Source organism: Neolamprologus multifasciatus, chromosome 9, assembly GCF_963576455.1.
Source record: "Neolamprologus multifasciatus chromosome 9, fNeoMul1.2, whole genome shotgun sequence".
NCBI lineage: Eukaryota > Metazoa > Chordata > Actinopteri > Cichliformes > Cichlidae > Neolamprologus > Neolamprologus multifasciatus.
In genome coordinates, this window is record NC_140447.1 from 11,551,853 (window position 1) to 11,564,088 (window position 12,236).

A 12,236-nucleotide genomic window follows, 5' to 3' on the forward strand; every position below is an offset into this window, starting at 1 on the left:
AAGTTACACTTGTGTTTGAATCCTGCAGCTTATCACACATTTGATTTCCATGTGTGACAACTGCACGTGTCCAGAGTGAGGACAGACAGAGGGACCCACTGCTGCACATCATCTGTGAGGCTTTGCACCCCTGATGAGCCACCAGGACAAACTCAGCAGTGTGTGAGGAAGAGGAGGAGGAAGAGCCAGCAGCAGCTGACAGATGGAAAGAATAGACAGACTGTTCCCTGTTTCTGAAGGACTGCTAGAAAAGTTTAAAATAACTAATTGTCTGTCCTGAATCAGTCTTATTAGTAGTGATGGGATTTCCGGCTCTTTTTAGAGATCCGGCTCTTTCGGTTCGGCTCACTAAAAAGAGCCGGCTCTTTCGGCTCCGAACCGGCTCTTCAGGTTGTTTTGTTGCTTTAATTAATTAATTATTAACAATAATATAAAATTATGCACAAAAGGAATTACTAACGTAAAAAAAAGTGGTTTTATTTATATATGTTTATATATAAATATATGCGGTGGCCCTAGAGACAAAACACGTACAAACTCCAAAACACATTTCTAGCATGAACCGAACTTCCAAAGCAGAGCTACTAGATCACTTAAATTACACAATTGAAAGCATGTGTGTATTGTTTGTGTATTTATACACAGGCACTCATATATATTCAAATAATTTAAAAAAATGTTCATTTACCTGTTACTACCACACACCAAATCCGGTCGTTGGTACTTGCTGGCTTGTGTAGCCACTAGGTAACAAAAGCTCAACACTGCGCCTAGCATCCTGGAGCACTTCTGTTGTCTTTTGTACGTGTTTTGAGTTTTTACGTGTTTTGGAGTTTGTACGTGTTTTTACGTGTTTTGGAGTTTGTACGTGCTTCAGGGTTTGTATGTGCTTTGTCTCTTGGGGCCACTGTAAATATACTTTTATTTATTCACTCCACATAAAATGTAAAAAAGAAATCATATAATACAAAAATCCACTATTCACATTTCAACTTTTAACTATTTAAATTTTCAGCTTTTTCCTTTTAAACCAATTTAAAGTGAAACAACACAAAACACTGCAAACCACAACACAATTAAATATAAATTAAAATATGAAAACAAAAAGAACATGCATATTCTCTGTCATATCGACCTGCATGAATAAACTTTCTGAATCCTTTATCATCTGCAACTGAAAATAGTTGTGGACGATTACTATACCTTTCTAATGTGACGTTGTTGTCCCTCGCTCTCTTTCTCTCCCTCTGGCTCTGTTCCTGTGCTACTGAGTGTAACTACCGCCCCTCCCCCCTCTGCCCAGCGTAAAGCACAAGGCTCGCGTGCTGAGTGAAGCAGAAAAAAGTGTGAGAGAGAGGCTGAGAGAAACAAAAAACAAAAAAACCCCACGTGACGGCTCGCGATAAGGAGCCGGCTCGCGTCGTTCACGTCAAAGACCCGGCTCTAAGAGCCATTTCGTTCGCGAACGACCCATCACTACTTATTAGGTAATGTTCAAATAATGTTATCATTCCAGTGTTTTCAGTGTGGGAGAAAGTACTCAGGGCCTTCAAGTTACACACTATGAAATGCAGAAACAAGTTTAATGTTCAGAAACCTAAAGTATGTATCAGCAGCAGAATGGAGCTAAAAATAAATGTTTGTTTCAGTTCTATGAAGCTTTGAGTATTTTGGATTAGTAGTACTGCTGTGTTTGTTGCATCATATTGCTGTAATTGTTTATATGCTTTATATATTCTGAGGTAAGTTGATCTATAGTGTTACATCATATTCTATAAGGATGTTATGTGTTTGTAGACTTTCTGCCTAGTTTGACCCATTTAGCAGAAGTCAGCCTGTTTAAGGCTCTGATTGTCACGGCTGAGGAGGCGAGCCGTGTGGTGTGGAGGAAGGAGGACCCAAGATGCAAGCAGTGGATGAAAATGCTAGTGAAGTTTATTTACAAGGTGGTGTAGTGGCAAACGAGCAGTGGGGCATGACAAAATAACTGAAGACACCTAAACTGGGAGAACTAAAATAACAGACCTGGGAGCATACGACAAAGGGATGAGAGGCAGACGAAGAGCAGAACACCGAGGAACACCGAGGAACACCGAGGAACACCGAGGAACACCGAGGAACACCGAGGAACACCGAGGAACACCGAGGAACACCGAGGAACACAGACTGACACGGAGTAACACAGACAAACCGGCAACAGGCAGGAGAACACACAGGGCTTAAATACACACACCAGTAATCAGGGGATGAGAGACAGGAGGGCAACACAGCTGGGAGAAATCAGAGCTGACGGGACAGGGGAAACGTAAACTGAGCACACTCACATCAGACGGAGACCTTCACAATAAAACAGGAAACTCACAGACACAGAACCAGACAAGACACAGAACTAAACAGACAGATTCACAAGAGGTGTGACACCATGGACAGACGGAGGGAACACAGAGAAGTGGGAGCAGGCAGGCAAAGAACAGAAACCTAACAAATGGCAAATCACAACAAAATACATACTCAGAATGAACAATAGCATAAGGAAACACAGAACACTGAGTCGGCAGGCACAGGACCATGACAGTATCCCCCCTCAAGGGCTGGCTCCAGACAGCCCAACAGAAACAAAAAACCGCCCAAAAAAAACAGAAAGCAACCCGACCAGGGCGGGCGGCGGGGGACCAGGACGGAGGGACAGAGCCAAAAAACAAACCAAAAAACCCAGATGGTCAAGAAAAACAAATCCAACCAACAGTTCAGGGGGCCGACCCGGAGGCCGACAGTGCAGGAGGCCAAACAGTTCAGTTCCGGGGGCCGATCGTGTGAAAGGCAGCAGCAGTGGGGCAGGTCCGGAGGCTGGCCACGCAGTAGGCAGTGGCGTGGAAACAGTTCTGGGGGCCGACTGTGCGGACAGCAACAGCGGCGTGAAAGCAGGTCCGGGGGCCGACCGTGTGCATGGCAGCAGCGGCGGCAATGCAAGTCCGGAGGCCGGCCGCGCGGAAGGCAGTGGCGGCGTTCAGGAGGTCGTCCACAGTGGCGAAGATGCCCAACAAGCGGCCTGGCAGATGACCGACAATGTTGAGGCGGCAGTTGGGGACCTGAAGGCTGCGTGGCCCCCGCAGCACCAGGCGAGGCGGAGGCTGGACCAGACGAGGCAGAAGCTGAAGCGGAGGCTGGACCAGACGAAGCTGAAGCAGAGGCTGGACCAGGCGACGCCGAAGCGGATGCGGAGGCTGGACCAGGCGACGCTGAAGATGCTGAAGCTGGACCTGACGACGCTAATGATGCTGAAGGTGGACCAGGCGACGGCGAAGCTGATGATGCTGAAGCTGGACCTGGCGACGGCGTGGGTGAAGCTGAAGCTGGACCAGGCGACGGCGAAGCTGATGATGATGAGGCCGAGGCGGAGGCTGGACCAGACGAGGCAGAAGCTGAAGCGGAGGCTGGACCAGACGAAGCTGAAGCAGAGGCTGGACCAGACGACGCTGAAGCGGATGCGGAGGCTGGACCAGGCGACGCTGAAGCGGATGCGGAGGCTGGACCAGACGAGGCAGAAGCTGAAGCGGAGGCTGGACCAGACGAAGCAGAGGCTGGACCAGACAAAGCTGAAGCAGAGGCTGGACCAGGCGACGCTGAAGAGGATGCGGAGGCTGGACCAGACGATGCTGATGATGCTGAAGCTGGACCTGACGACGCTGATGATGCTGAAGGTGGACCAGGCGACGGCGAAGCTGATGATGCTGAATTTGGACCAGGCGACGGCGTGGGTGAAGCTGAAGCTGGACCAGGCGACGGCGAAGCTGATGATGATGAGGCCGAGGCGGAGGCTGGACCAGACGAGGCAGAAGCTGAAGCGGAGGCTGGACCAGACGAAGCAGAGGCTGGACCAGACAAAGCTGAAGCAGAGGCTGGACCAGGCGACGCTGAAGAGGATGTGGAGGCTGGACCAGACGATGCTGATGATGCTGAAGCTGGACCTGACGACGCTGATGATGCTGAAGGTGGACCAGGCGACGGCGAAGCTGATGATGCTGAATTTGGACCAGGCGACGGCGTGGGTGAAGCTGGACCAGGCGACGGCGAAGCTGATGATGATGAGGCCGAGGCGGAGGCTGGACCAGACGAGGCAGAAGCTGAAGCGGAGGCTGGACCAGACGAAGCAGAGGCTGGACCAGACAAAGCTGAAGCAGAGGCTGGACCAGACGACGCTGAAGCGGATGCGGAGGCTGGACCAGGCGACGCTGAAGCGGATGCGGAGGCTGGACCAGACGAGGCAGAAGCTGAAGCGGAGGCTGGACCAGACGAAGCAGAGGCTGGACCAGACAAAGCTGAAGCAGAGGCTGGACCAGGCGACGCTGAAGAGGATGCGGAGGCTGGACCAGACGATGCTGATGATGCTGAAGCTGGACCTGACGACGCTGATGATGCTGAAGGTGGACCAGGCGACGGCGAAGCTGATGATGCTGAATTTGGACCAGGCGACGGCGTGGGTGAAGCTGAAGCTGGACCAGGCGACGGCGAAGCTGATGATGATGAGGCCGAGGCAGAGGCTAGACCAGACGAAGCTGATGATGCTGGAGCTGGACCAGGCAACGGCGTGGGTGGAGACACGGAGGCTGCAGCTGGCGAGGATGAAGACACGGAGGCTGCAGCTGGCGAGGATGAAGACACGGAGGCTGCAGCTGGCAAGGATGAAGACTCTGAGGCTGCAGCTGGCGGCGGCGTGGAAGCCGGAGACGGAGGTGCTGCAGCAGGCGGCGGCGTGGACGAAACTGCTGCTGCAGGGATGAGGCTGCTGCTGCAGGCGTGGATGAGGCTGCTGGTGGAGCAGCTGGTGGCTGGACGGGCTCCTCGGGCCCCCCAGCTGACGAGGAAGGTTGCTGGACGGCTCCTCGGGCCCTCCAGCTGACGAGGCAGGAGGCTGGACGGGCTCCTCTGGCCCTCCAGCGAGAACAGTCTCAGGACCAGTGGGCACAGGGGTCCCTGGAACACACAGGACAAAACCAGCAGGTGCGGGGACCTCTGGTAGGGACAAAACAGAACCAGCAGACACACGGGCCTCTGGCAGGGACAGAACAGAACCAGCAGGCACACGGGGCTCTGGCAGGGACAGAAACATAGAAAGAAAGAGAGAGAAAGAAAACAGAGGGGAAGAGGGACAGCGAGAAAGGGCACTTTTTATGTGTTTGTGTGATTTCAGACCAGTCGTGTTAATGACATGACATGTGAGGTTGTGCTGAAAAAGAATGATGCCAAGAAAGACGAGGTGAAAGAAAACTAAACAAAACAATCAAAAGTAGCCAAAAATGGCCAATTATATTTTGGACCTCAAAATATTAACCCAACAAATCATGAAAAATTAGGTTTAAATTATTGTTTGTGACAGTGCATATTTCTGACAGTAGTAGTAGTCAGTAACAATTTGACTGTGTTTCTAACAAAAAACAGTGTGAAGCTTAAGTTAGAATTGTGTAGCTTTCTGGATTTTATACTCATTGGTTACATATTTATTTATTATAAAGGCTATATAGCACATAAAATACAAATTCACACATTTTATGTAACAGAAATGTTTAATTATGTGGGCTATAGAAAATAATTAAGTTATAGACCATATTTATATGAAACATATACTTATGCATTAACCATATGTAACACCTGCATATGTGTTTAAAACAAGGCTTTGATTTTGCCACCCCATTTGATTTCCATGCCACCCTAGGAACATTTCTCTAGATCCGCCCCTGGACCTGTCCTGGACCAGCAACACCAAATCAGTGACAAAAAGAGCTCAGCAGCGACTGAAGAAGGTGCACATCCAAACCCATCTTTAACACCTTCTACAGAGGTACCATGCAGAGCATCCTAACCCACTGCATCACAGTCTGGTATGGAAACTGGCACGCGTCCAACCGCAGAGCCCTGCAGAGGATAGTGTGGACTGCACAGCGTGTTATTGGCAGCTCTCTACTCAGTCTACAGGTTATTTACACCTCACTGGGAAAGCCACTAGCATCATGGCTGACCCGCATCACCGTACCCACCAACTGTTTACCACCCTTCCATCCAGAAGACGACTCTGCGTCATCAGGAGCAGGTCAGCAAGATTGTGCAATAGCATTTTCCCCCAAAGCAGTCTGGCTCCTGAATACCAAGTGAAAATCAGGGGCAAAAGGTTTGATGGAGTGATGACTCCAAATTTAGTCTAAATCATCATCATCATACACAGAGGAGGTCAGGAGAGCGCTACAGCAGTGAATGTCTTCAGCCATCTTTAAAACACGGTGGATGCTCCGTCATGGTTTGGGGCTGCCTTTCAGCCAGTGGTGTTGGAGATGTTGTCAAAATGGATGCAATTATGATGTGAACATTTTGTGCACTTAAATCTTACTGTGTTAATGACCACTGCATCAGCACCATGTTTGGAATAGCAGTGGAGAAGACATAGACTCAGTGCTGCAGACATCTGAGCAAAGAAAGCTTCTAGAAGAGTAAAGACTAGCTAGAAGAATGAAGATTCACAGAGTAAATGTGAAAATTCATCACAGAGCTCTATGCACTTGATTAACTGACCGTGAGTACGTTTGCTAGTCTGGAGCATTCAGATCCACCCCAAAGACTGTTCAGTGCTCACAGAAACCGCACAATACCCAAGAGCTGCATCTGAGCCTCTGCAGGCCTTAAACAGCATGTTAAATGTTAACATTCATGACAGTTTCATTAGAAAAAGACAAAACATGTATGGTTGGTTTCGAAGGGCTGCCAGGAGAAAGCTTATTGTCTCTAAGAAGAACACAACAACTCAGTTGAGGTTTGCAAATTTGCCCTTGAAGGCTTCTGGAGCAACATATTTTTAAAAGATGAGCCAAACGTGGAGGTTTGGCCATAATGCACAGCAGTAACTTTAGCAAAAATCAAACACAGCACAAACACCTCAAATCCACTGTCAAGTATGTATTAAATCAAGTTCTTTGTATTCTTTAACGGCCAAAAAAGACACGGCTCAAAGTGGTCTAACTCAAAATCTTTAATTTTACATTTTCCGGAAAATGGAGACTTAGCACAGAAACGCCAGCTCAAGTCTGAAAATATTAGAAGCCAGTATGTTTATATAGCTCCGCTGCACGTCACACATACTCAGTTTACTTAGTTCCTCTTTTTTTTGTGTCTGATTTTTTTTTTTGTCCCGTTTGGATCTTTAGCCATCAGAATTGTTTTCTTAAGGCCAAGAAAGATGCCAAGCGGATTTATTTTACCAAGTGGATCATCATGGCCTTGCCATATTGGTCCATTTGATTGACCTTTATTATTATTATGTGTTTATTTTATTTTCGGTTGCTACAAACGGGACAGACATGACTGGGGCATAGGACAGGGAGAAAGAATGAAAGAAAGAGAGGGAGAGAAAGAAAACCAGAGGGGAGAAGAGACGGTGAGAAAGGGGGGAAGAAAGAAAGAAAAACAAACAAAACACCTGGATCACCTGTATGGAGAAAAAAAACAGAAGAGAAAGCAAACAAAAAAAGAGCAACATAATAAAAACAGCACCATCACAATAAACTAGCTAGCAGTAGATAACAGTAGATACTAAATATTAAACGATATTGTGCAGCACGCAAGATAGACAGCGCACAATGTGCTTTGAGGCAGCAGCCAAGAAAGGTGTAATCCGCGTCTGTGAACACCTGTGTGCACACATGTGTGGATCAGCATGCTTGTATTCCAAAGGTTTCTCCATGTAATGATCTGCTAGGGAGTGTGGGGAGCCATAGCCCCGTCCCCCAGGGTATGAAGCAGGTATGGAGGAGATCCAGGCCCCAGACATCCAGAGGCCCCAGAGTACGAGGACCCGAGGAGGACCACCAAAAGGGGAGAACCGTGTCACCCTCCAGGGAAGAGCTGAGGAGAGCCCCAAACGAGAGGTCACCCAGCAGCTACGGAGCAGAGGCCAGAGGGGGTTGCAGTGGCGTGCCCGCGGGCTCTGCCGGCAGCCAGCTGTGCCAGAGAGGACCGAGCTTCAGGCCCAGAGGCCAGAGGCCTGAGGGCACCCCATCCCCCGGAAGGGGGAAGCATTAAGAATATATATTTATTTCTTAACATATGCTGGTTCAATTGTGGTGATTTGAGCTTGTTCTGCAGACACAAGCAATAAGCACCTTGCAGTCGACGAACTCCTCTGTATGCCAAAGTTTTCTAGAGTCAAATGTGAGGCCGTCTGTCCGACAGCTAAAGCTTCTCCTAAATTAGGCCATGCAACAGGATAATGAGCCCAAGCACAGCAGCAAATCTACTGCATGGAAGTCCAGACCTCAACCTGACAGAAATGCTGTGTATAAAGAAATGCTTGCAAATGTCGATGAACTGAAGTTATTGCTGCTAACTGCTGGTTCTGTAAACGACTCAATCATAGAATGATTACGGTATTGAAAGAAACAAATGTCTGAATCCTAAATTGTGGATATCCTATTGTTGTGATCTAAACTGTAACACTAAATGTGATTAAAACACTAAAAATCTGGACTCCTGGGCTCAACGACTGCAAGGATCACCAGCCCGAGGAAAACACAAAATACACATGACCCCGTAACAAAGACAATTAATTCTTGAATGAAGACATTGATCTGACTTTTTAAAATTTTGCCAATTGTGTTTATTATTAAATTATTGAGGAAATAGAAAGGGGGGGGGGGGAGGTTGTAAAGAAGAAGGTAAAGGAAAGGGATAGAAAGGAGGAAAGAGATAGAGGAGAGAAAACCCCAACAATCCCCTCTGAGCAAGCACTAGGTGCGACAGTGGATAGGAAAAACTCCCTTTAAAGGAAGAAACCTATGACAGAACCAGGCTCTGGAGGGGGCAGTCAACTGTCGGGACTGGTTGGGGGGTGAGGGTGAAAAGAGAGAGAGGGGGGAGGGAGATGGGACAGGTGATAGGAGTTAAAGGGAGACAGGGGAGGGAGAGGTGTCAGGAGGGAAAGGGAGAGAAATGGAGAGGAGAGGTGAAAGTTAAGATGGAACAGAGGTGGAGGGAGACGAGGTGACATCAGCAGTAGAAAAAGTAGAAAAAGTAGAAAAAGCAGGAGTGTCCCTCCTCCAGAAGAAGCGGAAGCGTTTCTTCTTCTTTTCCATGAGCTTTTCCACGAGCACTTTTTTCTCTAGGATGAGGGTTCTCAACTGATCGATTGTTTCTTTATTCTCCTGCTCAAGTCTCTTGCATGTTTTCTCCACTTCTTCTAATTTGGCTTGTTTGCCTTCTTTCTGCTTTATTTCCTGTTGTTCTTGGTCTTGAAGCAGCTCTTGATATTTGTGCAGTGTTTCATCAAGCTTTACCTGCAGCGCTCCGTATTGTTCCTGCACACCTTGGAGTTGGCACTGCATGTCTCTCTGGCTAATGTCCAGTTTTTCTTTCTCTTCAAGGATTTCTTTATTCTTTTGCAGAGCTTCATCAAGCATTACTTGCAAGCCTTCGTTGTGTTTCTCGATGTTCTGAAGCTTGCAATCCAGATGTTTCTGTTTCATATCTTGCTGTTCTTTCTCTTGAAGGAAATCTTTATTTCTTTGCAGTGCTTTATCAAGCTTTATTTTCAGCGCTGTGTATTTTTCCTCCACGTCTTCAAGCTTGCAGTCCGTTTGTTTCTGTTTAATTTCTTGTTGCTTTTGTTCTTGAAGCAACTGTTTATTTTTGTTCAGTGTTTTATCAAGCTTTACCTGAAGCGCTTTGCATTTTTCCTCCATGCCTTGGAGTTTGCACTGCTTCATGTCCTGTTGTTGTTTTTCATGGAGGAGTTCTTTGTTTTTTTGCAGAGCTTCATTAAGCTTGATTTGCAAGCCTTTGTTGTGTTTCTCCATGTCCTGAAGCTTGAAATCCATTTCCTTCTGTTTTATCTCCTGTAGCCTTTTTACTTGAAGAAACTCTTCCTTTGTGTGCAGTCTTTCATCAAGCTTTACCTGCAGCGCTCTGTTTTTCTCCTCCATGTCTTGGAGTTGGCACTGCATGTCTCTCTGGTTACTGTCCAGTTTTTCTTTCTCTTCAAGGATTTCTTCATTCTTTTGCAGAGCTTCATCAAGCATTACTTGCAAGCCTTCGTTGTGTTTCTCGATGTTCTGAAGCTTGCAATCCAGATGTTTCTGTTTCATGTCTTGCTGTTCTCTCTCTTGAAGGAAATCTTTATTTCTTTGCAGTGCTTTATCAAGCTTTATTTTCAGCGCTGTGTATTTTTCCTCCACGTCTTCAAGCTTGCAGTCCGTTTGTTTCTGTTTAATTTCTTGTTGCTTTTGTTCTTGAAGCAACTCCTTATTTTTGTTTAGTGTTTTATCAAGCTTTACCTGAAGCGCTTTGCATTTTTCCTCCATGCCTTGGAGTTTGCACTGCTTCATGTCCTGTTGTTCTTTTTCTTGGAGGAGTTCTTTAATTTTTTTCAGAGCTTCATTAAGCTTGATTTGCAAGCCTTTGTTGTGTTTCTCCATGTCCTGAAGCTTGAAATCCATTTCCTTCTGTTTTATCTCCTGTAGCCTTTTTTCTTGAAGAAACTCTTCCTTTGTGTGTGGTCTTTCATCAAGCTTTGCCTGCAGTGCTCTGTTTTTCTCCTCCATGTCTTGGAGTTGGCACTGCATGTCTCTCTGGTTTATTTTCAGGTGTTCGTTCTCTTCAAGAATTTCTTTATTGTTTTTTCTCTGAGACATGTTTGAATCTGTAAACTGTCACTCTCAAAAGTATTGAAATTTTTAAAAAGATTTCTCTGGCGAACGTTTGAATGCTGCGAACATAAATGCTGCGAATAACAGACTAAAAGTGATTGTGTCTCACTCCTGTTTGAGGGTTTTTTAAGATCAAAGGATCAAAGGACAAAGTGGTCAGAAGATTCTAAACGTGTCATAGTTGCCATGGCGGCAATGTAGTTTACTTTTTGCATTTGAAAATAAACATTGGGACTGATTTTAACACCATTACAAGAAGTGTTGTTAATCATTCTTTTTAAATAATAATCAGGTTTCCACAAATTGTTTTTTAATTTAGTAGAACCTATGATGTTTGTCAGTGGGTCAACAATTCATAAAGCACCTTCAGGAACATCAAGTTATTCTTAGTACTGCATACTTGCAATGAATAAGTTCTCCTAACAGTCATCTTAAGTAAACTTTACTCAATTTTTTGGAGGTAAAGAGTTTGCATAGTTTTTTGAGTTCTGGGAACTAATTAGATTTTACAGTGCAGTAGTTTGAACATTTATAATAACATTTCTGCAAACTGGAACAAACCTGTCTCCTTTTCTAGAACTGTTGCTAACACTTATGAGATGAACATGAATCTTCCATCGTGAAGATAGAGAGTGACAAATGTTACTTTTCTTGTTTGGGTCGACCGTGGCTCAGGGGGTTGGGAAGCGTATCTGTAACCGGAAGGTCACCGGTTTGATCCCCGGTCTCTCTGTCCTGGTCGTTGTGTCCTTGGGCAAGACACTTTACCCTACCGCCTACTGGTGTTGGCCAGAGGGGCCGATGGCGCGATATGGCAGCCTCGCTTCTGTCAGTCTGCCCCAGGGCAGCTGTGGCTACAACTGTAGCTTGCCTCCACCAGTGTGTGAATGTGAGAGTGAATGAATAGTGGCATTGTAAAGCGATTTGGGTGCCTTGAAAAGCGCTATATAAATCCAATCCATTATTATTATTTTGTTTATATCTAAAGTTTAAAAACAAAAAAGAAACTTTTGAAATTACCTGGACTGCCTCAGCCCAGGTGATGTAACATTAGCAAACAGAGGGTTTGATGTTGCAGAATCTTTGGAGCTGTACCATGCTGAACTGAAGAGTCCAGCTTTCACCAAAGGAAGAACTAACTGGCCCCTAGATTGCCCATTTAAATCTCTTAATGCCACCTGCCCTCTCCTACATTCACTGTGGGCTCACCTTGTAGAAAAGAGTTAAGTGTGGAAGAAATGGCAAAAATGTGGAACTGAAAAGCTGAGAGAGAAAAAGAAATGATAAATAAATCAATGTGTCAAATGACCTGACATGTTAGCTGGTGGAGTCCCTGCTGCATTATATATATATCATCTCTTTTTTATAATAAATAATCAAAAACTTTATTTATCCTCCCTGTATGAACATTCTTGGAGTCCTTGAAGTAATGTGATGTGATTATAATGGTCCAGCTGGTGTGCAGCCATCATATTAGAGTTCTCTTTCTTCTTCTGGTTTAATAAACTTGTTCTGTGATGGTGTCACATTGACAGTGGTTGCAACAACTGC